Raw genomic sequence first — 19,861 nt, 5'->3', positions numbered from 1 at the left:
ACTTTTTAAAACATGAGGAACAGATAAAACACGGCAGACGTTCCCATACACATTTCGACATCCCTTATTAAAGTACTTTAAGCTGATTACTTTATTTCCTAATAACTAACTTTACACTTCTCTCAATATTCACATTGAGTGCACTGAAGTGCAGTAAGTCCATTAAAACGGATTCTTACTTTAAAAGTGTCAGTGCCTTACAGTAGAAAAATCATTTTTCTTGATTGCATAAAAGCATAGACAGAACAAAAGAGTTAATCTATACGCATTGTGTAAATAAACTGGTGATTATTTTCCCTAAGTAGACATGAATTCCACAGTGCAGAAGAAATTAAGAAATGATCATGAAACATTGAAGTGTTAATGCCAAAAGTAGGAAAAACTAATTAAGGAGGAGTTTGAGCTACACAGCCCTGAATTAGGCATTAGAGATGCACTATGCTTTGGTTCTTCATATTGAGCCTTTCAGGATCAAACTAAGGTACTGAATTGGTAACAGTCCAATATTTAACTCATACAAAATCCTGCTACACCCTAGAAACATAAGTGAAATGAATAGAAAAGGTGGTGTTTTCACATTTCCTACAGCCATGAACAAAGACAATTGATCACTGTTTTACTAACAGACACTTTCACAGACAAATCTGTAAGAACATATTCAACTCTTCAACATCTCATAGGCTTCAAAAATCACTTGTAATAAAACCAACACAGAAGCTTACAGCAGACAGCTTATGTCCCTAGCATCTAAGAAGATACACGTTTCTTTAAAGAGAGAACAGTGACAGGTCTTGTCCAGACACTAGGCATGTGGGTAACACTACAAGTATTACACATTCTATAATGAGACTCCAACATGCTATGTATAAAGTAAACACTCTTCCTTTTGTATCTTTTCCTGAAAAAGTGAAGAGACGACCGTTCCCACGCTCCCCCCTCCCTCCCCAGTGCTGCGGCTCCACCGCTGCTCTTGGCTCATGGACTAAGAGTGGAGACTCCACATTTTAACAATTTGAACTTTGCGTCAATCCAGATCATGCTGTATCAGAAAAAAAATTCAAAGGATTTCATTCTGGCAATAGAAGAGTAGCATGTTATCTGTCCAAAATGCAACTGCGAAGTTTGTGTTTCATTTTGCAGAAAACAGATACTCAGAAATCAAGCATAGAAGTCTCAAAGAGTTAGCATACCACAACTCAGAAAGTTGTATGCCTTCCTTTATGTAATCAAGGTCAAAATGTTGTTCATATACAGTTAGAAGTATATATTGGTATAGAAGGCTTACCCATTTTAACTGGGAGTTGATTCATTTTAAACTATCCCAAACTAAAGACAGATTACGTTCACAGCAACAGAGCATGTTTAGCATCTACAAAACAGATCCACCTAAAAGCACTAGAAATTGAAATCCACAAGCCAGAGAAAAACAAGTAATAACAGAATTCATCAACAAATTTCATAAACTGAGAAACTCAATTCTGCCTTCAACTTCACTCTCAATTAATATGCTACATCTATTTAAAGTTGCCATATCAATGACAACGAGAATATGCAGAAGTTTCTCAACAACTGTATAACATTCAATCCATCCATAAAAAGAAACAGCATAGAATTAAGCTACATTACAGGGATTGTCATGCAATTGAAAACATAAGTTAAAAACAAAAGTCTACATATTGCCGGAAAATTCTAAATTATATGTTTTTTGAAGAAATCTTACATAAACATAGCAATAACAAATCTGTGACACAAAAACCATAGAATTAGCTTGCGGAACCTGATAAACATAGTAACAAGTTACCACAACAAGAAGCTACTTCTCATATACTAATAGTTATATATGAAGGGTGACAAAAATACTTTTTATATTATATACATTTTAATCTAACCTCCCTGGTAGGAATGCAGCATTTTTCATAAGGTCATTTACAGTTGCTCAAGATTTCAAACAACTATTTCACTTTCTCAGCTGAGGAAATGTGGTTTTGGTGGTTTTGTTGTTATTGTTTTTTTGTTTTTTTCTTTGAGGCTTTTTTTTTTTTTTTTTTGAAATCAAGCAATAACAACTTTCACACTTTTAGTAAGAAAGAAGCTAATCTGGTTTAGATGCAGTTCTGATCAGAGCTAACACATGCTGATTATTCCTACAAAGCTACTGAATCCCTTCAGCCTCCAGCAGCAGTGGGACAGACTGACCTGCTGGACACTTCTGCATGCCACCGTGTCCACACACAGGGAAGTTTAACAGAAACGGCAAGCTTCTCTTCATATTATCTTCTCATGCTGCCTTTATTTCTGATCTGCAAAGCCCATAGCTGCTCCTATTCACCAAGGGTGAAAATTGGAGACCATCTGCAGGTAAGCACATCCCCATCCCCACCTCAGCCCAGTTCCTGAGGTTCAGACACAAGGACCATTTTCAGTGGGGCCAGCAAGCAGCTTCAATATGCTGCATTATTGCAGGATCTCCAAAAACCAACAAAAGAAAGGGGCATGATTTTATATTGGCACAAACCAATCACAGAAATACCCCTCAAAAATCATCTTTCGAGGATGTTGAGGAAACACAGCACAGTGCGTTTTGGGAAGACAGAAGATACCAGCTTTATCAGGACTAGCCAGCACTTGATTAATAGCATAGCTTATACTTCTGGAAGAAATTCATAAGAGTGTTCTTTGTGGGTTGTTTTTGTTCTGGATTGTTTTTTTAAACTTTTCAGGATAATTTAAGAGCTAGAACTACGTTCCAAAAATTAAACAAGAATAGCAATCTCCAAATAATGCCGACTGGTGGAAAATACCCATTAATCTGTCTGACATCAACTCACTTATTCTGCACCTGTAATTTCTTACCAACCCATCATAAATACTGAAAGCATGCAAATGCTTTTACAAGGGTTGACAAGCATCATCTTCACCATCGGGGCAAATGGGGCTCACAGTTTCTAAGGGCCTTGCTCCAGGCAGCTGCCAGGCCACAGGCACCAGAGAAGCCCATGGCCCCCCAGCAGGGAGAGGATGCCCGCACTGGTAGCTCAGTATTTAGGCTACAAAGCCAAAAAGGAAAACCAACCTCTCTTTTCAAGGCTGACAGCTTTTTTTAATGGGGTGGACTGCTGTGGCACCTCTTGAATTTTTAAGTCTCCTGTTTGAGGAGAAAGGGGAAGACAGACATCGATAGACTATTAAACCAATATCATCTTAGTTCTGTTAGCTCAAATTGCTTGTTGGGATTCCTTCTTGGCTGCTTGCCCAGAACAGTTGGAGGAAAAAAAAAAAAAAAATAACAAGAAGTAGACATGCCAATCCTTAGTGAACCCATAAAGCTCCTGTCGGAAACATCCTCCTTGTAGGGTCTACCTTTCCTAAAACCAGCTCACCAGATGCTCTGACCCACTCTCCCCCCACACCAGTTGGGGATGGTAACTCACAGCACACACTCCACAGGGATTAAGTAGTTTGCCTCAGTTTAACCAGACTGTAACTGAGCATTCTGCTTAGTTTCATATAAATCTAAACAGACCAATTTTTTAATACAGTAACTAATTTCCTAATTTAGTTGTGAAGCTATTACAAACAGAAGCATGGAGATTTGTTAGATTTAACTGGGAGGCTCCATCAACTTCACTTTATTAGTTCATCAAAGACAAATTTCATCCATCAAGTATCCACCTAACATTTATAGGCAGGTCTCAACTGATTTATTACGTCTTGTCTAGGTCTTCTTTCCTTTTCAAGATGACCCTCCTTAAAACAAGTCTATTAGCTTATTAGTGCCAACTTGTAGGTTTTGCCCGTGTACTGGAAAATCCTCTAGAAGCACAAGTATGCTACACATCCTGAATGACAAGCAAAGACAGATACAGCCCCATCCCCTGCACCAAAGAAACAAATCACCAAAGACTTTGTCATAAAAATCACTCGGAAACAAAAAGAACGAGAGAAAGCTGAAGAAAAACAAGTTTTCAGAGCTAGTTAAGGACTGAGTGTTGACTGCTCAGCACCACACCACCTCACTTCCAACAATCCTCCAGAAAAGGATCCATAGTCCTGAGGCATATAGCTACACTTCCTTTGAAATATATGTGCAAGGTGATATCTCTAAACCAAATTCAGAGTTATCAGTATCCTGACTGGATTTTTCCAGGGCAGAGCCTAGACTGTGTCAGGCAGCTTCTTACATTTTGTTTGAAGTAAAACACCTACCACAGAATGGCACTAACTCCAATCTCAGCGGTAAGATATGACAGCAAAAGGAAAATCTGGTGAAAGGAATGTGTTAAACCAAACCTTCTTTCAGACTTTGGTGCCTCCCTGAATGTCAAAAATAGATGCCTCTGTCAGATCAGGATCACTGTTTCAATCCTCCCTTGGCAATAGGCGCTTACCTTATCTGTTTTGAAAACAGGACCAGTTCTCTTTTTAAAGACAACTGTTCATACAGAAGAGAAGGAAAAGAAGATAAGCTACCATATCAAGAATGGACATTAACAAAGCATTTGCACAAAGCATGAGAAATTCACATCCAACGTGATTGCCACCAGAGACTCAGAACCCATTTCTCTCTTCTCCCAAAAGGGTGCACATCTGCCACAAGTATTTGTGCTCTTGCTGAGCTGTAGAACACGTTAAGACAAAAACAAACAAAAAGATTCATGGGACCATGAAAAAAAAAAAATCAGAGCTCTGCCTCTCAGAATGTGTTGTCTACAAAGTTCTTGCTACTACCTACAGGAGTGTTTGCGAAGAGAAGCCTGCTCTCTCTGAAAGCAAGCCACTTGCAGCCCGTCATCTGAACAAATACGCTCTTCTTCAAACCGGAGTGAAGTACCGAATGCTGTAGTTTCAAGGAAGAGAAGGGAAGTAGACAATTTCTAGACAACTCTGAGAATAAGTTAATGTCTATTCCTATACATGACGTATTTCAGCCACAGACTTCCCCTCCCGCTGAAGGGAAGGCAGGAAGAAAGGGCTGAACTTCAGAAAATTTCATTCAGTTAAACAACATGTGAACAGCACTACGAGTTGGCAAGGCCTTTGCGTCCTGGCCCAGTTATGGCCATTTCAGATAACTTGCCCCTGCCCTCTGCAAAGGTCTTTCCTCCTAAACCCACCCAGCATGTCGCACTCCCGTAGACGCACTTAAAGCCTTTCTGAACTACACCAGAAGCCATTGATGTATTTCTTAGTCAAAATGTGACAGTACAAACAAGTATTAGGAAAACGGAATATAATTGGTTTTTAGTTCTCAGGTAAGTACAAAATCAAGGTTTCCCATGCTTCTGCAGAAGGCCAGCTTTTACTTAGAAGAGGGAACACGACGAAGAACAGCAGAAACATGCACAATCCTGCAGTCTCATCATAGACATTTCAAACCTGGAAGCAGTTTAATCTTTGGGCTCAATTCAGCAATGGACAACAGCATATGATTAGTTGCAGTAAAGTCAGCGGTATCTCTCACATACTCAAGTACCTTGTTAAATCATGAATTACAGTTTTCCTGTATAAACAAATGCCAGATGTATTTTTCAGTATCATCAAATGGGAAGAGAAGCTTTTAGTACATGTTGTTAAATGTATGCTAAAAATTTCAACTAAATTTTTTCCTTGCCTAAATCTCTGAAATCTCTAACAATTACTTTTTTTTTTTTTTGCAAATTGCTTTGAAAAGTTTAGCTACTGCTGAGTCAGCGAAGATCAAGCAATTGAAGAGGGCTCAGTGTAGAGCTTTATTTCTGCTGTTTTAAAACGATTTGATCATGGTTCCAAATACTTCATAAAAAGATTATGCACCCATAAAAATAGCAATGACTCCCACCCTTTGGCAAAGCGCTTACAGAAATAATGGAAAGGCACTCTATAAACACTACCATCCACGGCTCTTCTTTCAAAATCAGATTCCTCTCGGGAAGTTTTCATTGCCCCCAACAAGTTATATCTTTAACAAGACTTGAAAAGACGAGTGGAAGTAAGAGCCCAAGTCAAATACTACAGTGTTAAAGCATGACATACTACATACGCTACTAAATATATACACAAAGAATGGTAGAACTTTACCGGAGCGAGGGACTAAAATAAGAGATGAGATTGACTATGGATAAATTTATCAACTTGTACGTGGGAAAAACATTCCTAGCCTCACACAGAAAGTGACAGGCTCTAGCCTGATCTCAGTGTTAAAACTGCTTTTGCTAAAATGTCAGCCTGATGCAGAATATAAGAGTCAAAAGATTAAGTCTTACAAGTTATTAGCAAAGGAGTGTGTGTGTGCGCTGGGAAAGCTGGAAAACAGTTATAACCCTACAAATTCACATTTTACCCACACTTCAAATTTAAAATGCTGTTCTTGTTTCTGGATCCTTCCTTCTTTCCTCTGGCTTAGTAACAGACAACTACAGGCTCAAGGAACCCTGGATGCAGCAAATCACTGAAGACAGTTTTAAATGGGTATAGGCCACAAGTTTACCCTTTTCTTGCCTTTCCCTAAGTATCCATTTATAACCACCATGGGGGTTAAACAAGGCTGAATTAGATCAATTCTGAAGTCTGAATCAATGTGGCCGTTTTTGTACTTCTTACTTGCTACAACCTAGCGATTATCAAAAGCATCATATCACAATGACATCCTACATAAACTGCTCTGAAACAGCTGATTTCGCAATCAGAAAATACTTCTGTTAATTTTTAGACAAGGCTTCCAGCCAAAACAGATACTATACATCATAAATGCCACAGCACTCACACTCAGCAGCATACACATTTGATTTTTTTCACTGAAATAAATATTCCTAAACCAAAATTCAAGGCTGTTTTAACTGAGTTTTTGATGCTATGCTCCTTTAAACAGAAAACCCAAACTCAGAACACAGTATGATTTTAGTAGTGCTAGACAAAAGCAATGTTTCCAGGCAATGAAAATTATAAATTGTCTATAAAAAAATAAAGCTCCATTTTAAAGCTCTTCCACAAGCAACACATTTGTGAGTACTGGAAGTATGAGACAGATTATGTACAGAAAATCCTGTGAAGCCTTTAAGATTTCTGATTTTTTTTCTGTGCCTGTTTGTAGTGAGCATGATGAAACCTTTCAAAACGTTTGGAGTAACTCAACACCAACCATCTTTCCTTTCCCAAATTATTATGCTGCTTCTAAATTCTCAATGCTTGCTACAGAATGTAGCTACAACATTCTCTTGATGCTAGACTACATCAAAAAAAAAAAAACCTGCAAATGTGTTTTCATTAAATATACTGATCCTCATCCACTTAACTAATGCAATGGCTACTATGAGCAACTGTTTCCACATGCAAACTTCTCTTTTTCATATTAATAAGTATATTACCATACTATTTCCTTGTGACTGATACTTAAGACTAATCCAACATTTACTTATATTTGTTCTCTTCAGCACACATTAGAGGCTTTATCTATTTTAATGTTTGCTTTCCTCCTCACCCAACTCATTCATTGAAATTTCCTACTTGAAAGTCATTAAGCATTCTGAAATATGAATTGCATCTCCAGAAATAGAAAACAGGAGTACATCATATCAGAAACACTGACATCAGCGCATACACTTACTGTCTCGTGACAGTTGCAACCATGAGCATTTTTACCATGTAGCTAACAGAGATTCATGTCTCTGTACTACAGCTCCTGTGCTCTGACTTTCCAAATGCTTTATAAGCTTACTGTATTTGAGTAGCAGCAGATTCATCAGTGAACAGCTGGAGTTTTGCCCAGGAAAACAAACTGTAGTCTATACTGAAGAGAGGGACATGATGATTAGGCCTTTCAGATCCCTCTCATGTTGAAAATTATGGAATTATCAGAAAACTGTAATCATGAAAATGTTAAACTAAGGAGAATGTATTTTTATAGCAAATGAACATAATTATGTTTACCATATTTGGGCCCGAAGTTGGCTGGCAATTCAGTCTGTATATAGACAGCAATATCTGATTCACTGTCACAGGATATGAATAAACCAGAGCAATCCAGTGTGCATTGCAGCCTCTCTCCTAAAACAAAACCAAACATCAGTGTGTACATAATACTCCAAATGCATCAAATAATAATACTGTAAATCACGTAGTAGCTTAATAGTTTCAACTTCAGTTCTAAAATCATTCTTGAACTAGATCTTTGTAACAGGAGACTTTTGGAAGCTGTCAGAATGATTTGTTTCTAAGAAATTTACATTTTTATACATTAAATTATGTAGAAGTAATTTCTGCAGCTGATGAAGGAACAGTGGTGACAAGTAATTTGAGATCATAAAGATTAGAAAACTCAAAACGGCAGCATGCATACTTCATAACCTTTCTTCAAAAAAAAAATTGCTTAAATGTCTTCAGCACAGCTTTCTCCTTCTCATTAAGACCAGAATTTATAAGTCTTAATTAAAAATAGATGAGACTTAAAATAGCACTAATTCATCCTGCATAGTTGGGGTCAAAACACAATTAGTTACAAGATGAACTGCAGGAGCACCCTCCAGTTTCTAAATCTCTAATAGAAACCAAACGGGGAAAAATACAGCTACATCTTGGCTTAGCACTTAGCTAGTTCTGCCTGCTTTACAGCAGACAACTTAAAAAAAACATTCCCTGAATTGCTCAATCTTCTGCAAGTCTTATTAACACTGGTTCAAACAGAAGTTAAGCACCAGAGACAAAAGGATTCTCCTCCTGCCCTTCTTAAGCAAGCCTGTGGTTCCAGCAGGTACCACCCCATGTTTATTACAATGGCAACAGCTTAAATCTTTTCAGACTGCAGCATCTAGTGCCATCTATTAGCTGCTTCAGTAATCCTGCTTTCCATTTCAGTTCATGGAATAATTTGTTGCCTTTTATCCACACAAGGTAAATGTCAAAACAGGCCACAGGTCAAATTAAAAATCAAAAAGCTGCGGACTGAAGGCTGAGGACTGTTAGTGTAGTCTTACGTCTCCATCCCCTCCTTATACTGATAAAGCTGTGAGAAATTTCTGGTTTCTTAGGCACTTAGATGTTTGGGTTTTGCATTTACGTTCCCAGGAAGACCACCTTGATTACATCTACTTTCTTTGTATTAAAAACAAAACAAAAGTTAATATTTTAGCAAACTACTGTTCTGCTTCTTTAAAACAGTTTACACTCAGCAATGAGGTTTATTTATTTCTATCAACAGAAATAAATTTACACATTTGGAAAATAAATCTCACTTTCTAAACTTAGTGTAGATGCTACTAAAGAATATAAATAACTTAACACAACAGCAATTTGCTAACAAACGCATACATGGAATTCCACCGGCACGTCTCAGCAGCACACGCAGCTCTGCCTGCTTCCAGCTTTAAGCTACTACATCAAGGCTATGGCAGGGAAAGGCATACAACAGACACACTGACGTTCAGATAAATTCTGCTGTGATTTGATGCAATGCCATTTTCTCTTTAAAAAAAAAAATCCATTGTTCTTGGGTTAAAGTTACTCCCCAAACAACCCTCCAAATTAAGTTATCAATTGTTAAATAATTATCTGACCTAATTTACAACATATAAAGCACTGTCGGACCAGCTTAGCATGTCCTGAAAGTAGAAGTACTGACAGTTTTACACAAACAGCTAAGCTCCCATCCATCTGCATAATTTGTCACCGGGTTACTATGTGCCAAAATTTCTGCACTGAGTTGTGCAAGAAATCTCTCCCGGCAGAGGGTACAATGGGAGATTTATGCTGGTGTAATACATCTTGGAAGAAAAATACATGTAATGTTTTAACCCATAAAACAAATGAACGTGATCTATTGACTAGGAACCAGAGAAACATCCATAAGCAAACCTGATCACTTCAACTTTATTAGATCCTTCTGAAAACTGACATGTCCTGTTCCCTCTGAAGCTCCTAGTACCACTGGTGCAGCAAACCCCCCCTCACACAGCAGTGGGAGATCCTAACTTCACTAACAAAGCACATCTACCGCTGGATTTCAATATTCACTAACAGAGCTGATTCTTGTTCATAAATGAAGACTGGAAAGAAACATTGAAAAAATTCACCTATCTACTGCTGCACCAACTATATTTAAAAATAATGGTCAAACATGAAACTAGGCTTACAAATTTAGATGAGTTTAGCCAACTAACGCTCCTCCCCAGCAGCTTACGTTGGCAAAGGGCTTTCTGCTGCAGAAATTGTGACACAGCAACGCTCTGCCAGCCATAACACATGGCAAAGATGCCAAACACATTCAAGCAGTGTTTCAATATGAGCTGGTGCATCTATTAGCGCTCCAGCCAGACCCCTTTCAAACACATTTCCCAAGTATTACATTTAGAAAAAGCAACCTCTTCGCCACTGGGGCTGTTTGTGCAGAGGGCGTGCAGACGGCCCAGGCAGAGCCACCCCAGTGGCACCACGAGCTGCCTGTGCCTGATGGAGCAGGAGCAAGCAATGGTAAGGAGAAAGTCACCATGCACAGCACCAAGCACCCAGGAGATACGTGGCAAGTTTTACGTAATCTATTACAACAACTCCCCCAGGCACCCTTTTTAGCCCTGCTGGATTTCCTGCCTTCTCCCCACCCCCCAAGCAGGCTCCAAACCTTGAAGTAACCTTGTTCTGCTCCCCCCCCAGAGACGGCTCCATGCCTGAAACATAACCTCTAATCTTATTTTCTATTTCTAGCATACAATTCACGACCCTTATCCCAATTTTTTAAATTAAATATCCTCTGCGTTGCAGACTGTTTCCTATAGTCATGATAGCGCACAGACTACGTCAGAACCTACAACCATATGCTTCTGGTCAGGACAATTTTACATCATTTTTAAGGGCATTAGAATTAGAAACACACAGTATTTTTGTATTATAGGTTTAAGAGTCTCCTCTGAAAAAGAAGTTTTCAATGCCACTGCCAGTACTGCAGTGCAATGAAACAGCTTTATTTGTTGGAAGGTTTAGATAAAGACCTTAAAATACAACAGAAATGCATTTCAGGGCAGTCTGCAAAGTGAAGCATAAACTTACAGCAATTAGAGTGACTTAGAGAATATTTGCAGATGCTAAGTCTTAAAAACTGCAGGGTTTTATTAGAAAGGAAGACTTCTCATCTAACACCATTTACTTGTTAGATGGATTTTGCTTAAACCTGCAATTTTTTTTTTTATTTTTTTTTGGACAACAACAAAATGTAAGAGTTGACCATTGATTCTTCAACATTTCCTACACAAAATATATTAAAATCAGAAGAGCCTACTGGATCAAATGTCTATCCAGACCACAATGATTAGGGTCTAAATTTGTACTTCTAATTAGTTAGCACTATTCATAACTCCCTTCCATACTTTTATCAATATTTAATTTAACAGTTGCTAGGGTGAAACATCCCGCCATGTACAAATTCTCCTACAGAAGCACTTTGATACAGTACAACTCCCTGAAGAATCAAAAAATATTTTTCTGTCTCCAAAGTGCCAAAAAAAAGTTGCCAGGAGGCATCCCAAGCCCGGAGGTTGCAGTCTGACAAGGTCAGGCCCTCAACAGAGCTGCACAGTTACAAGTACGTGTCTGCATTTTCATCGGCCACGTGCTAACGCTCTTCCACCTACCCCAAAATAATCTGTTTCAGTCCTAGAAAACACATCTCAGAAAGCAGCGGGAATGCCTATCACTGCTCAGTTGGCTGCGCTTACTCCGCAGAGAAGGCCAGCTTTGGTCACTAGGCATGAGTGATTGCCTTTGCTTACGCACAAAGTGGAAGAAAAAAAAGAAATGGTAAATTCCAATGAACCACATAGCAAAATATTGATAATGCTTACAGCAAACTAACAGATAGCCTTTCAAAACAAGACTAACTATATTGGTATCATTTTCCTTTGTATAATTAGAAGATTAGTTAGACTAGAATTATAAGAGCAAACAAATTGTCATTAGAAGTTCAAAATTTTTTTTTTCTGAAGTATATTTCGGACATAATCAGTTGTTCAGACAACTTGGCTACGTAAGCAAGATTAGGAAAGAAGGAACAATCTTTGGACTAAGACATGAAGCACTACAACAAACTTTGTTAAATTTATATATTCTATCAGCATGTTTTACAATAAATACAGTTTATTTTGCATTAGTCTGCACAGGCAGTTCTAATAAATGCCATTAGTATGTTCTACTTTCTCTCTCCCACTCCTCCTTCAGCCTCCATCCTATTCTCAGCAGGGCATCATTTGAATTTATTGGTAGTTCCACAGAAACTGAACTGTGCAAGTGGGAGGACAGCCTCTAGCAATTAAGAATAAAAGCAGATAAGTGAACATAAATTAGACTAGAGAAAAACAAGTGCAAGAATCTCTTAGGGCAGCAGAGCTAGATTTAGAAACTGACTTAAATATTTTATATTTATTGTTTTCCAGTCAGTCATCTCATCAACTTATAACTTATCAGTTTATACCATGAAGTTAGCATGCCAATAGGAGCAGCACAATCCAAAGCAGCCCAAAGTGAAATTCATTCCTAGGTGGCAACTGGAGAAAAACAACAATACTATCTGTACTAAAAATAAAGAAATTCTCATTTATGTTGACGATGTTACAAGTCAAGACTGCCCTTCCCTTCGCAAAAAAACAATGTTTTAAGAAGATATTTCTGACAGTAATTTCACTGAGTCTTAAGGTTCAATGATGGAAAGCTTATCCTCTCTCCCCCATCCTAAAATGAGGGTTAAAAACCTCTCAAAAAAAAAAAAAATCACTGAAATTCTCATGTCAATGAATGATGGCCACAAAAATTCATCATACCACTAGGAAACTATTTGCCAGTATGTTTTCAAAAAGCATACTGTTATTCAAATGGAAAAAGAGTATCACACTATGACTACCCAACAATCCAAATAACTGTTTCAAAATCTTAAATTCATTAAATGTTTTATTACTGTGGTCTCCATAAAATATGAAATTAAAGAACTAATATAATTTGCTTGTCAGATGTAAATATTTTATAAATGGTTTCCCTGCAGTCTCTGCTTTCAGTAATAAGAATTACAGAAATAATTCCAAAATCCTCATTGAGTCTAATATTAAGAAAGTCTTTACTTTTTCTTAAGTGTTTCTACCCCCACCTTTCTTAAACTTCCAGGAACATAGCATAGGTGGTTTTTGTCACGTAAGAGTATTCTTTGTCATAAAGCATGCCACCTACCACAAACTGTGTTGTGAAAATGTTTGATTCACATCTGATTCAGTGCACACAGAGCTTCCTCACCAGGTGAGCCTGCAGCCTGCTTGAAACCCACCTTCCTGCAAGCAGCTAGACACTGCACTGCAATCAACACCACTCAGGAATCACAGCCAGGGATTTTGTATTTCAACACAGATCTCGTCTAAGACATATTCTTTATTTTCAAGTTCTTCCAACCGCAGTGGAGCATTGACACAGTAGCTACATACAGCTCAGCCAGGCTGACTTTGGACACCACTCATCATCCCATTACTAGTCCATGATCAACATTATGCACCATGGCAGTTCCCATCTCCCCACACCATGCAAACTCATCATGGTGCTTTCAGGAAGCATGGGACACAGATGTCACAGATGTCCTTTATCTTGCTCTCAGAAACGTATACCAAGATGCTCTTAGATCAGCTCTAAGCCCTGAGGAAGGTTGCTTTGAGGCACTGTGGATCTTTTACAAAGTGTTGTATTTCTATTTCCGCAAAATGCAGAAAAACTGTTAAAAAGTAGAGCCAACAGGCTAAGCAAAGACTGAGTAAGCCCATGAAAAAAAACAACTGCCTATTCCAAAAGGTAAGCATTCCTCTATTATTCAGTAATCGAGACTGGGCCAAACAGTTCATTAAAGTATTTCCCTTCCAACTTTTCCTCAACAAATTTAATTTGGTAGCTAAAAACCAATAAATTCTTGAATATTTAGATGGTGTCCATTCTGTGAGAAATGGGAAATTATTTCCAACTACAACCCATGCAATTCTTACAGTTCCTAAAACTAGTCTTGTACATACCCTGCTTTCTTTCCCCTGTCCCTAAAAACATTTTTTGTTTAACGTGTTTAAATATTTAACCTTCCTAACACAGGGAGATGGGCTTTTGGCAGAAGAAAAAAGGCAAACACGGTCTGCTAGAGTAGTCACTTCTGCCCAAGTTCTTCCATTGCTAAAGGACCTCTCCCTTCTGTCTAACCTGCAACAGAGTTAAGAGATAAAAATAAAAATAATGACTCGTTCCACACATGTCCCAGGAGAAGACGAGTGGAATTATTACTTGGGTAAAAAGTTCACCTTATATCTGCTTTAAGATAAACAGCACAGTAATAGTCCCCCATGGAACAATTAGTTGTTTGCAAAGAAGCTGGTAGAGCTAACAACTAAATAAGGCTTATGTTTTCTCTATTTTTCTTAACTATGTTCTCCATTTACAGATAATATATCTTCCACATTTTTCCCCTTTTTGCAAACTGACAGAAAACCGAACTTGTGTATAGCCTGCTCCAGAGTTACTGATGGTAGAAGAAAGTGTAAATTGCTCCTCACAATCAAACAGAACAGCTAACACATTTCTGTGGGAAGGATTTCTATCCATTCCTGTCTCCAAAGCATCATATGGAGAAAAACAAAACAAAATTGTGTTATTACTGCTACCGCTATGCCTTCCTTCCAAGGCTCTCTGTAAGGATCTTGCTCTATTTCTAGAGTTATTCTATCAGGCAATTACAATTCTGTATTCTGCATAAGCTCACAACACGTATCTGTAACAATCTCCCAGAGAACACTATGATAAACAAATGCAGGCATACTAGACGGATTTTTTTCCATCTTTTCCTAAGAAACTGCTTTTCCCTGTCTACTGTATTACAAAGACTGTAGTTACCCGTCAATTTTAAACACTAAAAATCTTATTTTTGCTCAAAAGTCAACAGCATTGGTCCTATTTTTAATTTCTTTTTCCTACATGAAGATTTCAAAAACACAGTATTAGAAAGGTATTCGTACTGCTCATCAAGGTATTAATATTTCATTTTATTCACAAGTTCTTATTCACAACAAATACATCCTGCTTACACCTAACAATACATCATGTAATAGGCACATACCAGCTATGTGCTCTTTCACTAAAAAACAATTTCAAAAAATCATTTTCTCAAAATTTCCATTTTAAAAATAAGGAAAACGACCTTTCTTCATAGTGCCCCGTAACATTACGTGGCTGGGGCAGGCCATACCACTTTTTGCCTTTATCAACTATTTTATTAGGAATACTCTACACTGAAGTCAGAACTGGGACTAGCTTCAAAGTAATATTTTATACATCAAGGCATTTTTACCTTCAACTACTACTCGTATTTCTGTGCAGCAGGGGAGTTTAAGCCAAACCGAGTTTAGAACAACAGGAATCTTTCACATTTTCAACACGGCAGACTTCTCTCTGCCTCCTTCAGCTAGCATTCCAATCCTCACTGTGCAATGCATACAAACAGGAGCATTTTCAATGGGAATTAAAGTAGAAAACGGGAAAAATAACTACAAAATGAAAAAATCACCAGGAGAAAAAGTATAGTGACTGGGTTCAGTGGCATTAGAAAATGAGATGATTGCAGGCTCGGCAGTGAAACTGATGGTCTTCTTTACAGTGTATGAATACGATGATCAAAATTAGCTTCAACTATTTATGGTGTCTCAAATGCTATTAGCAAGGCATTCTGCTGCTTGAGTTCTTATATGCATACCATAATTTCAAACAGCACAGCCACTTACAAAATGCATTTGTATCTCCCCTTACAGCCAACATATTGTTCTCTGTCTGGAACAGAAAATGCTTCCATCGACTGTTTTTCATCTTTCAGATTATTCTGTTGGCATTTCTTTGCCTCTGAAATTGAAACGTATAGACTCTGCTTATGTAGACTTCTGTCCCTATTTTGGGCAAGACATTCTCAGAACGCTGTCTTTGGGGCAGAATGAGATTTGCCTATGACAGTGTAAGGTAAACGAAGGCAGTGAATTACAGGTCTTAAGTCAACGGTGTGATGCAAAAGGAAAAGAAAAAAATGCCACTCCCTAACAACACAAACCTTTAGAGACAGCTACTCAGGGGATAGGAAGTTCACTAAGTAAACAGTGCTTTAAGGCACAACCAGGTTTTTTCACCAAGCATTATAACCAGTATTCACACATATCTAGTTGCACAATATTCACTCTAAGTCCACTGTTGCAAATCCTGCCAGTGTAACTTTGCTCACTTAGGATTCCTTTTAGAGAAACACGTTTAACAAAGGAAGGTAAAGCACACACGATGCCCCACATTCACATATGTTCCTCTTCAACATACTGTATAAGTGGATCAAAATACAGCATACCTTCCTGTCTCTGCTTGTCATGCTGAGGAGCATATCACTTACAAAATCTTAAGTTAAAAGAGAAGGGACCACAGTTAGGTAGTGAAGAATATTTCTTAAACTACACTTACCTTGCTTTTTCTGATACAAAAATTAATGTGCAATGAAAAACAACCAACACAGTAGAGACAAACAACTTGTGCTCCTGAACAGAATATATCAAATAGCATATGCAAAGAAGAGAATGTATTCCTTCCCTGAAGCAACAAAAATGTTTTGAAAAAGAAACTGCTTCATCTGTGCTAAAAATTCTGGAACAAAAGACAAATTCAAGTTTTAAGCAGAAAGTGACTAAATGAAATACATAATTTTCTTCTGCTTCAGGAAGCAACACACTACATCAGACAGAGAAGAGCATCCACTTGCTGAACTGCAAGCTTAAGAAATTGTCAGTAAGAATTGTTAACTATCTCAGAAAAAAACCCACAACTTAATGTCAAGTTAAATTTTATCAGTCATATTATCAGTAAGCGTATATAAATGTCATAATGCACAAAAAATTGAGGGACACTAAGACCTTTCAGGAGGAACATGAAGCAAAATATATGAAACACAAGGGAAGGCAGCCTAGGCAGACATTTTCCATCAGTAATCCTGCAAAGTGCAAAGGATGGGGAAACACACTTTAAAACACAAAATAAATAAGAGGGTAAGGACAGGCAATCCTAGATAGACCAACAGCTAATTACAGACACTCCCTTAGAAGCTGACTTGAGAAATTTAGTTTAAAAGCACTCTAAATTGTCCAAAAAAAATCAATGCATTGGATAGGTAATAATCCCTGTACAGGTGTTTAAGAACCATTTAAACTTACTACATTGTACTTTATAACCAGAGTAGCTATTCAACCCTCAACTCTGGTGCGTGCAAGCCCATCCACACACCAAGTGTTCAGTCCAAGGGCATGTCTGGTTAAAGCATGCTCTTCTGAAAAGCATTCAGAATCAAAGACACCATGAAAGGTTTTAATGTAGTAACTCTGCCATCTGATCAGCACCAACCTAAAAAGCATTAGAGATTCAGTGATAAGAACATCTCCTGATGCTTGAAAGACAGCACCTGATTCAGAAGAGATCGCTGCAGCCCTCAACTAAAACCAGGGTCACTGCAATATGGTGAAAGGCAAGAGAAGGTAAGAGTAGAAGAGATGCTCAAGTCTTTCAGCACACATTCAGGGGAAACACAATTAAGGGGCAAATCAGTTTGTTTTCTTTTGCCTGACTATCAGACAATTCTAATCAAACGTCACAATAACTTAAGTGTTCCAGAAACTAAAATGGAAAAAGAAAAGACGCTTCCTGGTGTGTCTTCAAAGGAAGAAAATGCACTTTTCCCCAAAACATCTCACTTAATCTTGTGCGTCAACTACAGATTTATTCTATCATACCAATCCATCACCACAAAAATGTAACATTCCTATATAAAAACAAAACATGTATCATTAGTGGTTTTCAAGAGATCTCACATCCAGCAACATCTGCAGAGCAATAGATTTCTCTTAACCAGAGCAGAATCTTTTCTAACCACAAAAGCAAGCATCGGATTAATTTCAAAATAGCACAGGTCAGCTGCACCACGTTTCCACGTGGATAAACCAAGAAGTGCACTTGACTGAAGACTGCCAAACTACCTCACATTCTGTCCCATGACCTAAGTCTTAAGACCAAATATTATATGAAAGATAAATGTATTTTAAATTAGAGTTGATAACCGCAGAAAGCACTTGCTAAGAAGAACTTCAACAAACCCACATTAAATTCATGGTCAAATAATTGCAATTTTATATGAAGTCTGATAACTGCTTAGCTTATTTTGCAATAACTTGTCTCAAACTTTACGACACTCATTCCTCTTTGGTCTTGAAGTAAGGTCAAAGTGCTGAATTTGACATCACAATCTGTCCTGTAGCTTGTTGCAACATTTAGAGAAAAAAGGTTTATTATGAGATTTAATGGGACTGCTAATGAGAAAAGGTTTCATTTTCTCTTCCGAAAAGCAACACAAGACATACACAAAAATTGGAAGCTCTCTGGGCAAGGAATCTTTCTACAGTTTAATACAGAACCAAGCACATTCCCAATAATGGTATATGTGTTCTTTTTCCAGCATTTTGTCCTAATAACTGGCATTTCCTCCCAGCACCTCATGCAATTTTTATTAGCATGGAAGTCTCTTAAGAAAAAGAAGCCATAGAAATAAAAGTCTGCTTTTACTTGCATTATTTCAGGAAATTTTATTTTTAGCTAATGTAGCCCTGCTTTTCTATATAAAAACTTCAGCAGCTTGTCTTCAAAAGTAGTTAAACAGAAGTACAGGTTATTATACTACCAAAATTTTAACTTGGCTTGTATCATAACTTGTGTATCTATACCAGTTGCTGCCCAGCACAGTTTATTTGTATTCCACTGTGAGTTAGCAAAGTACGTCAGTTTGCTCTCTGTAGGTGAAGAATGTACGAGTATCTACGCAAACCTCTACTTTCCTGCCAACAACAGCGGCAACCTGGCGGGCTTGATCATTTCATTTGCACTGCTCAGAACTGGGCTCAGGAAAGCAAAATTCTTATCACTATACATTTTCTTATTTGCTTGGTCTTGATCAAATTAAAGTTTTTAGCTTTTCTAAATGACACACATGTATTTAGCTTTAGATCTATTTTTGGCACCACGTTAAAGCTCTCCGCTACATCATCTGCTTGTAAATGGTCATTTCACGTTGGAAAAAGCGTAGAACTTATTACCTTGTTATGCAAATATTTGCAAACTGTGTCGTTCAGCCAAATGAATATAAATACCTAACTATATCCTTAGTAAGAGGCTAAATACAGTTTTTCCAGAGCTGCGAAACGTGCACTGATGAAGTTGGATTCTGTACAACATATTTGCACAGGTTTAGTTAACGCTGTTCTATACTATCTGGCCTTAACTCCTGCTTGGACAAAGAACTGCAGACCACTCAACAATAGGCAATAAATACAGCTGTGCTTTGCTCCAAATAAATAAATCAATATATTCCTGTCTCAAAATCCTCACTGTTTTGTTTTTTTTTTTTTAATTAATCACAAGTGCTTTCAGCAAAAGACAAAAAGCTGCATTTGTTTTTATGTTCATGTGACATACATAGTTTCATCTGAACGTTTGGAGGTGATAAAACCATTCCACGTTGAAGTTACCTGACAAGATGCATGCAGAAAAATACAGACTACCTAAAAATTTCATTCTTCCAGTTCTACAGTCTCTTCCTCCTTGTATTCTTCCTCCTTCTACAAAATACCATCTGGTGCAAGACTTGCAAATAGCATTCTGAGAAAAATTTTGAAATACTTAACAGAAAGATCACATTCCTTGATTCTTTCAGCACAGAATTGCATTTACCCATGGTAATATTTCCCCTGTGATCTTCAGTCTTCTTCACGAGTTTTGAGGGTGCAGAGACAATGAAAGTCTTTTGACAACAACAGGAGTTGTTTTTGTG

General features: G+C 37.7%; 1 protein-coding gene across 2 annotated transcripts in view; it reads right to left on the bottom strand.

Moving 5' to 3' along the window:
* GARRE1 (granule associated Rac and RHOG effector 1) overlaps positions 1–19,861 on the bottom strand; it is a 53,463-nt gene that overhangs the window by 27,862 nt on the left and 5,740 nt on the right. The window contains exon 2 of one of the 2 annotated variants that reach the window (XM_084294703.1): positions 7,906–8,022. The exons of the other annotated variant lie outside the window; for it this stretch is intronic. The gene's annotated coding sequence lies outside the window, so the exon portion shown is untranslated. The remainder of the gene's footprint in view (positions 1–7,905; positions 8,023–19,861) is intronic. 2 annotated transcript variants of the gene reach the window in all.

Source organism: Netta rufina (genome assembly GCF_964035555.1).
Source record: "Netta rufina genome assembly, chromosome: 13".
Lineage (NCBI taxonomy): Eukaryota > Metazoa > Chordata > Aves > Anseriformes > Anatidae > Netta > Netta rufina.
This window is presented reverse-complemented; position numbering and strand designations above follow the sequence as displayed.